This window comes from Gorilla gorilla, chromosome X (genome assembly GCF_029281585.2).
Source record: "Gorilla gorilla gorilla isolate KB3781 chromosome X, NHGRI_mGorGor1-v2.1_pri, whole genome shotgun sequence".
In the NCBI taxonomy this organism is placed as follows: Eukaryota; Metazoa; Chordata; class Mammalia; order Primates; family Hominidae; genus Gorilla; species Gorilla gorilla.
This window is the reverse complement of record NC_073247.2, coordinates 124,380,549-124,393,368: the sequence shown is the minus strand read 5'-3', so window position 1 is coordinate 124,393,368 and position 12,820 is coordinate 124,380,549.

The following is a 12,820-nucleotide window of genomic DNA, read 5'->3' as shown; positions in this document are numbered from 1 at the left end:
CATTTAATGACATATGGAGGGGGAATGTGGGAATTATGTAAAAAACTGACCAAATTGGATATTTCCATGAAGGTTAGTAACTACATTAGGATCAGTAACTGCTAACTGCCACAAAAGAAAACCAAAGTTTCATTCATCTCAACACAACAAAAGTTTATTTCATCAAGTCTAATGCAGGTTGGTGGGGATTCTCTTCCAAGCAGTGACTTGGGGATTAAGGCTCCCTTCTTTCTGTGATACCACCATCTTCATATATAGCATCTAAGACCACAAAGGGCAAAGGGAAAGATGGATGAGGAACACCAGCTCTTAACCTCCTGGACCTGGAAGTGGTACACATCACTCCTATTGGTGAGAACTAGCTACATGGCCCGAGCCCAAAGGCACGTTTGAGGAAGGTAGGTTAATACATCGATCATTTAGTGAGCAATTTCTCAGCTATGTTGGTGTAGGGGCAAAGACGGAGAGCTTTCCCCTTCGTCCTATGAAAGTTCACTGAAAATGAACTGACAATAGGCAAATTAATATGAAAAAAGGCATACAGATTTAGTTAATGTGTGTAGCATGGGGGAATCACAGAATGAGTACACCATAACCCAGTCGGGTACAGAAGCATATATACCCTTCTTCATAGGGGAAGGGGAGATGAGGGTTGTTGGAGTAAATGTTTTTTAGGGGGAATGAATGGACCCAATGTTCAGACAATGGTTAGTAAATAATTATTTTTGGGAATTGAATGGGATTTGAGAACAAACAATAGTTTGGGACAAAGTTTGTCTGGGCTCTATTATAGGTGTGGTGTTTAATTTTCAGTTTCTTTCTCTATGACAGGAGTTTTAATCTTCTCTAGTTAATGAAATTTCAGGGAAGAGATTGAAGGCAATTGTGTTATTCTTTGGGGGTCCAGTTTTAAAGTAAATAAGGGAACATCAGAGAACAGCCTCATTCTGTGCTTTGGAAGAGATAGAAGTTTGAGAGAAAGGGAGGCAGGGAAGGTCAGAGAATCTTTGAGTCTGCTTTTTCAGTTTAGCATGTCAAAGTGCCATACTTTTGGGTATTATTTCTTGAGCCCCCAAAGTGGTCAAGCCTGTGATGCTTTATTCTTCTTTTGCTCTTTCCTCAAGCGCTAAGAATGACTGCAATATCTCACAATATTATGATTTTACATTCTTCACTTCTAGAAATTACATTCACTCTTGGTCATTTAAAATGTGCAGTTCTCATGTATGCCAGCACTTAAAGTAAAATTGAAAAAAAATAAAATGTGCAGTTTCAGCTAGACTGCAAGTCATCATTCACCAAGAGATGACACAAGTCAACATACTTGCCCTTCAGCCTGCAAAATCCTCATCCAAGATTGTTCTGCACAATAAAATGCTTGTCAATTCAGTGAGATTAATTCTTTATAAAATTAATATATTTGTACCAACAGATATCATATTTTTATGAATCTTTAGATTGTCATCCATCACTTAGCTCACTAAGCAACCAATGATTTTGGTCATTATTTGATTACCCTTATTTAGTGTCTGTGGTAAGTGTAATGAGGGGGCCTCTTTTTTTGTCCTCTAATCTTCTTTTCCTAAATCCTTGCCATAGTCAATAATATCTAACAAGAATGTACTCAAAGTCAAGAACCTAGAAATGAAGGCTGCCAAAAAGGCCAGAAGACATGGTTCCAAACCTGGCTCTGCCTTTAATTAACGGTATGATGTTGGGCAAGCCTCAACCTCTCTGAGTCTCTGCTTCTTTATCAGAAAAAAATTGTAAATTTTAATATCTGCTAATGAAGATGAGTGGTCAGTGTGGCCTTCAGAGAACAGCCTTGTAGCCTCTCTTGCTAGCTAACTCTCTTTTCCTGCATTCCAGGGGTATATTAGTCCATTCTCACACTGCTATGAAGAAATACCTGAGACTGGGTTCTGAATAGCTGTGGAGACCTCTGAAAACTTACAATTATGGCAGAAGGCACCTCTTCAGAGGGTGGCAGTAGAGAGAATGAGTGCTGAGCGAAGGGGAATGCCCCTTATAAAACCATCAGATCTCTTGAGAGCTCACTCACCATCACGAGAACAGTGTGGGGGGAAACTGCCACTATGATTCAATTATCTCCATCTGGTCCTGCCCTTGGCACATGGGGATTATTACAATTCAAAGTAAGATTTGGGTGGGGACACAGAGCCAAAGCATATTATTCCACTGCTGGACCCTCCCAAATCTCATGACCTCACATTTCAAAACAATCATGCCCTTCCTACAGTCTCCCAAAGTCTTAGCTCATTCCAGCATTAACCCAAAAGTTCAAGTCCAATGTCTTATCTGAGACAAGACAAATCCCTTCCACCTATGAGCCTGTAAAATCAAAAGCAAGTTAGTTACTTCCTAGATACAAGGGGAGTACAGGCATTGAGTAAATATACCCATTCCAAATGGGAGAAATTGACCAAAACAAAGGGGCTACAGGGCCCATGCAAGTCTGAAATCCAATAGGGTAGTCATTAAACCTTAAAGTTCCAAAATGATCTCCTTCGACTCCATGTCTCACATCCAGGTCATGCTGATACAAAGGTGGGCTCCCATGGCCTTGGGCAGCTCTGCCCCTATGGCTTTGCAGAGTACAAACCTCTTCCCAGCTGCTTTCACAGGCTAGTGTTGACTGCCTATGGTTTTTCCAAGTGCATGGTGCAAGATGTCAGTAGATCTACCATTCTGGGGTCTGGAGGATGGTGGCCCTCTTCTCACAGCTCCACTAGGCAGTGCCCCAGTGGGGACTCTGTGTGGGGGCTCCAACCTCACATCACCCTTCCACACTGCCCTAGCAGAGGTTCTCCATGAAGGCTCTGCCTATGCAGCAAATTTCTGCCTGGACATCCAGGCGTTTCCATACATCCTCTGAAATCTAGGCAGAGGTTCCCAAACCTTAATTATTGACTTCTATGCACCCATAGGCCTAACACCACATGTAAGCTGCCAAGGCATGGGGTTTGCACCCTCTAAAGCAATGGCCTGAGCTGTACCTTGACTCCTTTTAGCCACAGCACTGGAGGTGAGGGAGCTGGGACACAGGGTGCCGTGTCCCAAGGCTGCATAGAGCATGGGGGCCCTGGGCCTGACCCATGAAACCATTTTTCCATCCTAGGCCTCCAGGCCTGTAATGGGAGGGGCTGCTGTGAAGGTCTCTGACATGCCCTGGAGATATTTTCCCCAATGTGTTGGTGGTTAACATTCGGCTCCTCATTACTTATGCAAATTTCTGCAGCCGGCTTGAGTTTCTCCCCAGAAAATGGGTTTTTCTTTTCTATCACATTGTCAGGGTGCAAATTTTCCAAACTTTTATGCTCTGCTTCCTCTTAATGCTTTGCTGCTTATAAATTTCTTCTGCCAGACACCCTAGATCACCTCTCTCAAGTTCAAAGTTCGACAGATCTCTAGGGCAGGGTCAAAATGCTGCCAGTCTCTTTGCTAAAGCATAGCAAGAGTCACCTTTATTCCAGTTCCCAACAAGTTCCTCATCTCCATCTGAGACCACCTCAGCCTGAACTTCATTGTCCATATCACTATCAGAATTTTGGTCAAAGCAATTTGATAAGTCTCTAGGAAGTTCCAAAGTTACCCACATTTTCCTGTCTTCTTCTGAGCCCTCCAAACTCTTCCAACCTCTGCCCATTACACAGTTCCAAAGTTACTTCCACATATTCGGGTATCTTTACAGCAACACCCTACTACCTCGGTACCAATTAACTGTATTAATCCATCCTCATGCTTCTATGAAGAAATACCCCAAACTGGGTAATTTATAAAGAAAAGAGGTTTAATTGACTCACAGTTCTGCATGGCTGGGGAGGCCTCAGGAAATTTACAATCATGGTGGAAGACACCTCTTCAGAAGGCGGCAGGTGAGTGAGTGAGAGCTGAGCAAAGGAGTAAGCCCCTTATAAAACCATCAGATCTTGTGAGAGCTCACTCAGTATGACGGGAACAGCTTGGGGTGAAACTGCCCCCACGATTAAATTTTCTCCAGCTGGTCCTGCCCTTGACACGTGGGAATTATTACAATTCAAGGTGAGATCTGTGTGGGGACACAGAGTCAAATCATATCAAGGGGTTTCTTTTCTGAGAGCCCTGTTCCCGAGATTCCAGTCCTTCCTTCAGTTTCTGTGGTGCTTCTCTTCAAATGTGTTTGTGGAGATTCTGACTTAATAGGTCTACAGTGAAGCCTAGGAATCTGTTTTGCAACAAACTCTGGAGGGATTTTGGATTATTAGCCAGGTATCACTGCCAGATTATCACACTTCACTATTTGGTACAGACTATGTAGAGTTGTCCCTCAGTATCCAGGACCCCTTTGGATACCAAAACATATGGATGTTCAAGTTCATGATATAAAATGACATAGTATTTGCATATAGCCTACTCATATCCTCCTGTATACTTTATGTATCTCTAGATTATTTATAATATGCAATACAATATAAATACTATGTAAATAGTTGTCATACTGCATCACTTAGGGAAAAACAATAAGAAAAAAATTGTACTTTTTTTTCAATATTTTTGATCCATGGTTGGTTGAATCCATGAATGAAGATCCCATGGATATGGATGGCCAGCTGTACTTCTAACATGAATAGGAATATCTGGTTCAAGGTAAATGCCAATTAAGAAAATTAAATGTACATGATCTCTATTTTGATTTCAGCTTATTGTAGATTAAAATGTAAATTGTGCTCTTACAGTTTTCATTGGTTTGTTAAATTTACTTATACTTTCATATTCCCAGTCAAATGCTGCAATTCTGTTTCAGCCCTCCTGTCCCCAAGAATGCAAAGTTTTTTTTTTTGTCTGACCCTTATATATTTCATCTTTCCTCTCTAGGTCAAACATGCTGTCATTACTTATACAAAATTCTGATGCAGTAGCATTCCAGGTTCCTAAACCAAACTCTGAACTCTTTGGCAAACAACTTAAGAAAAAAAGCATTTCTCATTGTTATGCAAGCTTTCCTCCTCTCTCTGGCACTACAGTTCCCCACAGATCTCTAAGCTCTTTCACAGTTCTGCTCTCTCAGCCAGCACCAGCCCATCTCCACACCATACTTTTAGGTCTGAGTCAGCGGTCCTATAGAACATTAACTCATTAACAACACAATCGTCCCTTACTTCTGAGCTCTCACCCGACTAGGGTTGTTTCAGTTAGTGAATACGGTGAAGGACTTTTTTTTTTTTTTTGAATTGCCATTCTTTTTACAGGGTACTTGGGAAGCTCAAAGGAATCCATAAAAATGTACTCTATGATAGATATAAAGCATAACTCAAATATAGAGTGGAGGTATAAATGGGTGCCATCCTCTATAATTTATTCTTCCTCCATTTATTTCAGAAAAAAGCTAGAATCCTCATGCACCTTAAATTTCAAGGACATTTATCATTTGCATTGCTGGCATACTACCATCCAAACATAATCATATTTATCTTCCATCCCTACTGGGTTCTGGAGAACTATGCATATTTCTTTTCTTCTGTAAATCTTCATAGCAATACAGATATTAACCCCTACTCAACCTCATTCCCAGCTGCACCACTAACTCTAACCTATCCTGCTTTCATGTCTTCAGTCACGTGCACTATCTTCTCTGAATTTATATTTTAGACTGTCAGATGGGACCACAGTCAGAAGCTCATTTTGTTTCTAAATGATGGAAAAGTCATGAGCATTGAGATAAATAGAAGTATTAATATTTTCAAAGTCAACAACTCAAAGAGATTTGGGGTCCAAGGTAGCTTATGAAATGTGAAGGGCCACCACACAGTGCCCCACACTATTGAGCACTTTTGTAAAAACCAAGAAACAAAAATGATTTCTATTCTTTGGACAGCCATGAAGGAAAATTTGTTCACAAAGTAGTATTCTAACATAGCTGTAAATGCAGTCACTCTTTTGTGGTTTAAGCTCAAGGACTACACTGCTTTCTGAGATGGTGGGATCATTATATTTCCAGAGTGATGACAAGAAAAGAAGAAGTTGGGGGAAATTTTGACTATTGCTGGCTCTTAGATATGTACTCGTCTATGGACTCATAGGTCTGCAAATCTGTGCATGGTGATAAGCGGGGGTAGAGAGCATTTGTGGGTGCACACATATATACAAGTTTCCTTTTATTAGTTGTGGTAGGTAGAATTCTAAAAATGTACCCCTAACCCCCAGCCAGGTGCCACTCCCTAATAAGTTGACATAGACACAGTTGACTTCTGGATAGAAAGATTATCTCAGTAGTCCTAATCAAATCAAGGAGCCCTTAAAAGCAGAAAACTTTTTCCAGCTGGTGTCAGAAAGGAAGGCAGAAGGAGAAGTCAGAGAGATTCAAAGCATAAGAAGGAATTAAAGTGCTGTTACTGATTTCAATATGGAGGAGACCACATGAGAAAGAATGCGGGTGGTCTCTCAGAGCATAGATTGGCTCCCCTGGCTGACAGCCAGCAAAAAAATGGGTACTTTCAGTCTTGTAACTGCATCAAACTGAATTCTACCACAGCCACATGAGTTTAGAAGAGAGCTCTGGGCCTCTAGATGAGAATGCAGATCAGTTGATAACTTGATTTTAGCCTTGTAAGACCCTGAACAGAGATTCCAGTTACACCATGCTGCACTTTTGAACTACAGAACGATGAGCTAACAAATGAATGCTATTTTAAGCCACAAAGTTTGTAGTAATTTTTAGGCAGCAATACAAAACTAATATATTATTGAATTAGTCTTTTCCCTGGATTATGGAGCTCCTGAAACCATAGATCATGTTATCTCCATGGGAAAGACCCACTGTCCCTCATGCACAGTCTTGTGTTCGGGAAGTACTCCACAACTGTTATCTGTTAAAAATAAGGTCACTGAACCAGGTGCAATTGCTTAGTGTGCTCATTGACTTAGAGCATAATTGAGCTGATTCTGTGGTTCACAGTTACTATTAAACTGCGTACTGGCTAGAAGGTGAGGGCCACAGAACTAAGGGGTTCAGCTTAGGTTTTCTCTCCACTCTATAAAAGACAGGAAGCATTCTTCAAACACACACAAGACTAATAGTCACATCATGTGGCCTTAAATAAGCCAGACTGGGATTCCTCTGGGATCAGGGAGATGATATCAGAAATAAAAATAAACCACAAGGCACTTGCTGCCCTCGTTCTTGGGCTGATGAGGAGCCAGATAATGAAGTTACACATTTTAACGTGATCATGAGAATGGAAAAGGGCTCACTCCTCTCTCAGTTTCCATTAGGGACTTTGTCCAGAGAAAAGCTATATTAACAGGTGCTTTGCAAAATGTAGCTTCCTTCCTGTTCTCAGCAGGGAGGGCATCAGTGCCTGCTCTAATGCTTGATCATCCTTCTTTTCCACCTCTGTTCATTCCTTTTCTTCCTTTTTCCTTCCCTTTCCCTGCTTCCTCTTCCTAATTTTATTTTTTGTTATTGAGCTCTTTAGTTGGGAGAGTGAGAGCCCCAGCAGCACAGAAAAAACCTCAGCCTTTTAGAGTGAGATAAATGCCCTTTATTCTTATTTGAGTTTCTCACTGCCTAGAATGTAAGTGTAGAAAATAGAACAGTCTAACAGAAGCAGAGAGCAAGACCTTTTTCATGGTGTTTGAAAAAGACTAGAAAAAGGTGGCAGAAAGGAGGATGAAGTGACTCTGCCCCTATCTCTCAGCAGTCACTCAGTCAACGTTTCTGGAGTGCCATGACATTTACTCTCATTTCATGTCATTAAACAGGGTATGAAGTAGTTTCAGCACAAGTGTAGATTATGCACAGACATTTGCTGTCTGTTCTCGGGAGCCAAGGGAAACACAAGATTTGGTCCCTATCTGTAAGGAACTAATAGGGCTGCCAGGCAGCATAGAATCCATATATGAAAAGGACATGTGGAAGACACAGATGGCCCCAGGATAATGCAGAAGAACTAGAGTGATAGGGTATTCTGGCATTGGAGAAGAGTAGAAGGGATGTGATTTAGTGGAAGTGGCAGTGATGGTTATAGAAGAGCAGAGGAAGGTTTTTTTTTGTGGCAGGGGATGGGGAAGGAGTGCAATGTAGTTTCATGGATGCAGGGTGAAGTTGGAATGAACATTCTTTATGCCTAGTTGTCACACTATTCATGTTGTTAGGGACCAAATTGTGTCCCTTACAAATTCATATGTTCAAGTCCTAAATTCTAGTATCTCAGAATGTGAGTGTATTTTGAGATAGGGCTTTTAAAGAGGTAGTTAAGGTTAAATGAGTTCATATGGATGGGGCGCTGATCCAATATGACTGATGTCCTTATATCAATAAAAAGAAGAAGAAACACCGGGAATGTGCACACACAGAGATAAGGCCAAGTGAGGACACAGTGAGAAGGTGGCTGTCTGGGGGTCAAGGAGAGAGGCCTCAGGAGAAGCCAAATCAGCCAACTCCTTGATCTTGGACTTCCAGCCTCCAAAACTGTGAGAAAAAAAAACATTTCTCTTCTTTGAGCCTCTAGTCTATGGCATTATGTTATGGCAGCACGAGCTAATACACATGTGAAGGAAGATTGTTCTCAATGCTGAATGGGGATTGCTCTAAATCACTTATTCTCATGGTCAAAGCTTTAAGTGGCCTAACAGTAATGGGTGTGTCAGCACTTGAGGAGACAGGCAGGTTCTGGCAGGACTCTTAGCTGGGTGACCTTCCGTAGGTCATGTTGCTTATCTGGGCCATTTTTGTCTCTTTGGTAAATTAGGAAATTAATAAGAGTGACTTGCTAATGCATAGATATAAGGTTCAAGGTGGAGATCATAATAACTTTTGTAGGTTTTTCAAAATACCCATGCTCTACTGCTTTGCTCCCTGCCCCTGCTGAGAATCCCTGGTTTTTATTATTTTATTTTATTATGTTAGGAACACTTAACATGAGATCTAGCGTCTTAAAACATTTTAAGCTAAGTGAAAAAAGCCAGACACAGAGCCACAAGTACTGAATGATTTCACGTATATGAGGTATCTAAAATAATGAAATTCATAAAACCAAAGACTGGAATGGTCATTATTAGGTGCTACTGGAATGACGATATGGGGACTTATTAATCAACAGGTATAAAGTTTCAGATAAGTAAAATGAATAAGCTGTAGAGAATCTGGCTTTTGTACTGAAGGTCATTTAAGGTCAGTCAGTCTGCTAGTCTTGCATACCCATGCACCCCTATTTCCTGTTATTGATAAGTTGCCTAGTCCTAAAAGGACCAGTACCTTCTGCTTTTTGCTTGGCTCAAGAACTTACCCCATCCTATGCTACCATCATTAAGTGCTAGCAGAGTGGTAAATGCCTCTTTTGAGGTGAGAGTTGAGGTGAACCATGAGAGTGGCAAGTTGGGGCTCTCAGAGCTATCAGCTAGCTGAGATTGTTCAACAGGTAAGATGCAGTATAGGAAACACCAATGCCTTCACCTTCTGCTTTCTGTTTACTTTTAGGAAAGATGTCCCTAGCTCTGGAGGAGGTGGTATGAAATCGTGAGGCTTCTCATCCTTAGCTCCCTTTGTTTCCCATTAGCTGAGCATACATGTCTTGGTTGTAGTTTTCCATTCAGACAGTCTGAATGTGAGTGTGTGCATAGGGGCCAGGGACCTAAGTATAAGAATGGAGTTTCCAGCTCATGGGTACAGACTTCCTTGCCTCTTCCCTGCCACAAAGCCCAGTTACATCGCCTGACCTGTTCCCAAACTCCATTACTCAAATGCCCACACCATCTACCTGATGTGGGGGGGGAGGCAGTCCTAGAACCCCCTGAAGCCCATACTAGAAATCCTGAGTGCAGCTGAATAAGTGGCAGAATGATTGAGCATCTCTTTTTTCTGCTTTGATCAGCCTCTAACCGAGGCAGGAGATTTATTTCTGTTGTCAATGTTATTTCAGGGCTCAGAAACCAGTTGTCTACCTTGCTCTTCAGCCAATCATAGGCAGGGGTAAAGAGGGGAATGGCAGACAATAAGGTCTGCTGGGGAGAGTGCAAGTTATTTTGAGCTTATCTTATTCTTAGCCAGCAGCCTGGGGCGTTGGTGTCTGCACATGATTCAGTTTTGCCTGGTGGTGGTGGCAGCAGTACTCTTTGCTTCAGGTGCTTGACGTTCAGTATTACAGAAATGAATTATGGGAAAAGCAGTTTCCTGATGCTAACACAGTCTCCCAGTAGACTCCTGAAGGATCAGGAGGAAGATTTCATGTAGACAGCCTGCTATGTGAGCAGATGTAGAAATGCCAGTGCCCACTGGGGAACATGGTCCTTAAAAAGGAAAACAATCAAACTGGCACCCCAATATGCCTGATCTGATTTTGAGATGAAAGAGTATAAGGTCCTGTCATTCTGAGGTTCAGCCCATGAGGCAAGACTAGCAAGGGAAAAGACAAGAGGAAAGTGACTGGTAGAGAGAACTGGGGAAGGGATGCCCTAATCTTTGTTCTCACTCCTCTAAAAGAACAGTGATGGAGCGCCAACACCAATACCTTCTCAGTGTGTGAAACACTAGGTGATGAGTTATTCTGGTTCCTAGAAATGACTTTCCCATTATCTCTACACTACCAAGTTCTTGATGTGTAAAATTCTTCAACAACTCCAGCCCCCAGGTCTTTCTGTTTTTTAGCTGCCTATAAGAATATTAGTGCATTGCTGGCCACATAGTAAATGTTCAATAAATGCTGAATGAATTAATGAATGGTCTATATTAGTAATTTTTATACTTAAAAACTCAGCAGAACCTTTCCTTTCAAATATAATCTTAATCTGAAACTCAATACACAGAATGAATCAAAGTTGAACACTCATGGAGTGTGATCAAATCCTGCATCACTGCATTTATTTCTTCTTGTGTCTCTAGTGCTGCAGCCAGCCTTTGACAATTCTCAAACTGACTATGATTCAGATACCCAGATGTAGACTCCAATTTTAGGTATCCTGTATAGGGTATGGCATTAGGAAAAGGAGATAGGAGTGGTCACACGTAAAGGGGTCAAAAGGCCTAGACAAAGAAAACTCAAAGAGAAGAACACATCGAGAGAGGCAGATGTGACAAGCTATGAACTTTCACTGGAAGTTAGAAACGTGACAGCTATCATTATGAGTGAATATGACTCTTTATAAAAGGCACAAGAAAGAATAAAGAAACAAGGCGTGGGAGGCTAGGGTGGGGCCAAATGTGACTGTGAGGGCCAATGGGAAGTATTTAATGAGACACAATCATTCATTTCACGTATTCAATAAATTTTTAGTAAGTGCATTGTTATGGGCACTAGAGAAACACCAGTGAGTAGAAATACCTACACTCATGAAGCTTACATTCTAGTGTGGGGTAGGAGACAGGCAAGAAACAAAATAAACAAATAGATTCCTTTCCTGAATGATTTCATCCAGCTTTATGGTTTTATCTTCTATATTATTTTTTTAAAATTTTCTGCTTGCAGCATTTATTTATAATTTTAATTTTTTAATTTTTTTATTATTATACTTTAAGTTTTAGGGTACATGTGCACAACGTGCAGGTTTGTTACTTATGTAAACATGTGCCATATTGGTGTGCTGCACCCATTAACTCGTCATTTAGCATTAGATATATCTCCTAATGCTATCCCTCCCCCCTCCCCCCACCCCACAACAGTCCCCGGTGTGTGATGTTCCCTTTCCTGTGTCCATGTGTTCTCATTGTTCAATTCCCACCTATGAGTGAGAACATGTGGTGTTTGGTTTTTTGTCCTTGCGATAGTTTGCTGAGAATGATGGTTTCCAGCTTCATCCATGTGCCTACAAAGGACATGAACTCATCATTTTTTATGGCTGCATAGTATTCCATGGTGTATATGTGCCACATTTTCTTAATCCAGTCTATCATTGTTGGACATTTGGGTTGGTTCCAAGTCTTTGCTATTGTGAATAGTGCCACAATAAACATAAGTGTGCATGTGTCTTTATAGCAGCATGATTTATAGTCTTTGGGTGTATACCCAGTAATGGGATGGCTGGGTCAAATGGTATTTCTAGTTCTAGATCCCTGAGGAATCGCCACACTGACTTCCACAATGGTTGAACTAGTTTCCAGTCCCACCAACAGTGTAAAAGTGTTCCTATTTCTCCACATCCTCTCCAGCACCTGTTGTTTCCTGACTTTCTAATGATTGCCATTCTAACTGCTGTGAGATGGTATCTCATTGTGGTTTTTATTTGCATTTCTCTGATGGTCAGTGATGATGAGCATTTTTTCATGTGTCTTTTGGCTGCATAAATGTCTTCTTTTGAGAAGTGTCTGTTCATATCCTTTGCCCACTTTTTGATGGGGTTGTTTGTTTTTTTCTTGTAAATTTGTTTGAGTTCATTGTAGATTCTGGATATTAGCCCTTTGTCAGATGAGTAGATTGCAAAAATTTTCTCCCATTCTGTAGGTTGCCTGTTCACTCTGATGGTGGTTTCTTTTGCTGTGCAGAAGCTCTTTAGTTTAATTAGATCCCATTTGTGAATTTTGGCTTTTGTTGCCATTGCTTTTGGTGTTTTAGACATGAAGTCCTTGCCCATGCCTATGTCCTGAATGGTAATGCCTAGGTTTTCTTCGAGGGTTTTTATGGTTTTAGGTGTAACATGTAAGTCTTTAATCCATCTTGAATTAATTTTTGTAAAAGGTGCAAGGAAGGGATCCAGTTTCAGCTTTCTACATATGGCTAGCCAGTTTTCCCAGCACCATTTATTAAATAGGGAATCCTTTCCCCATTGCTTGGTTTTGTCAGGTTTGTCAAAGATCAGATAGTTGTAGATATGCGGCACTGTTTCTGAC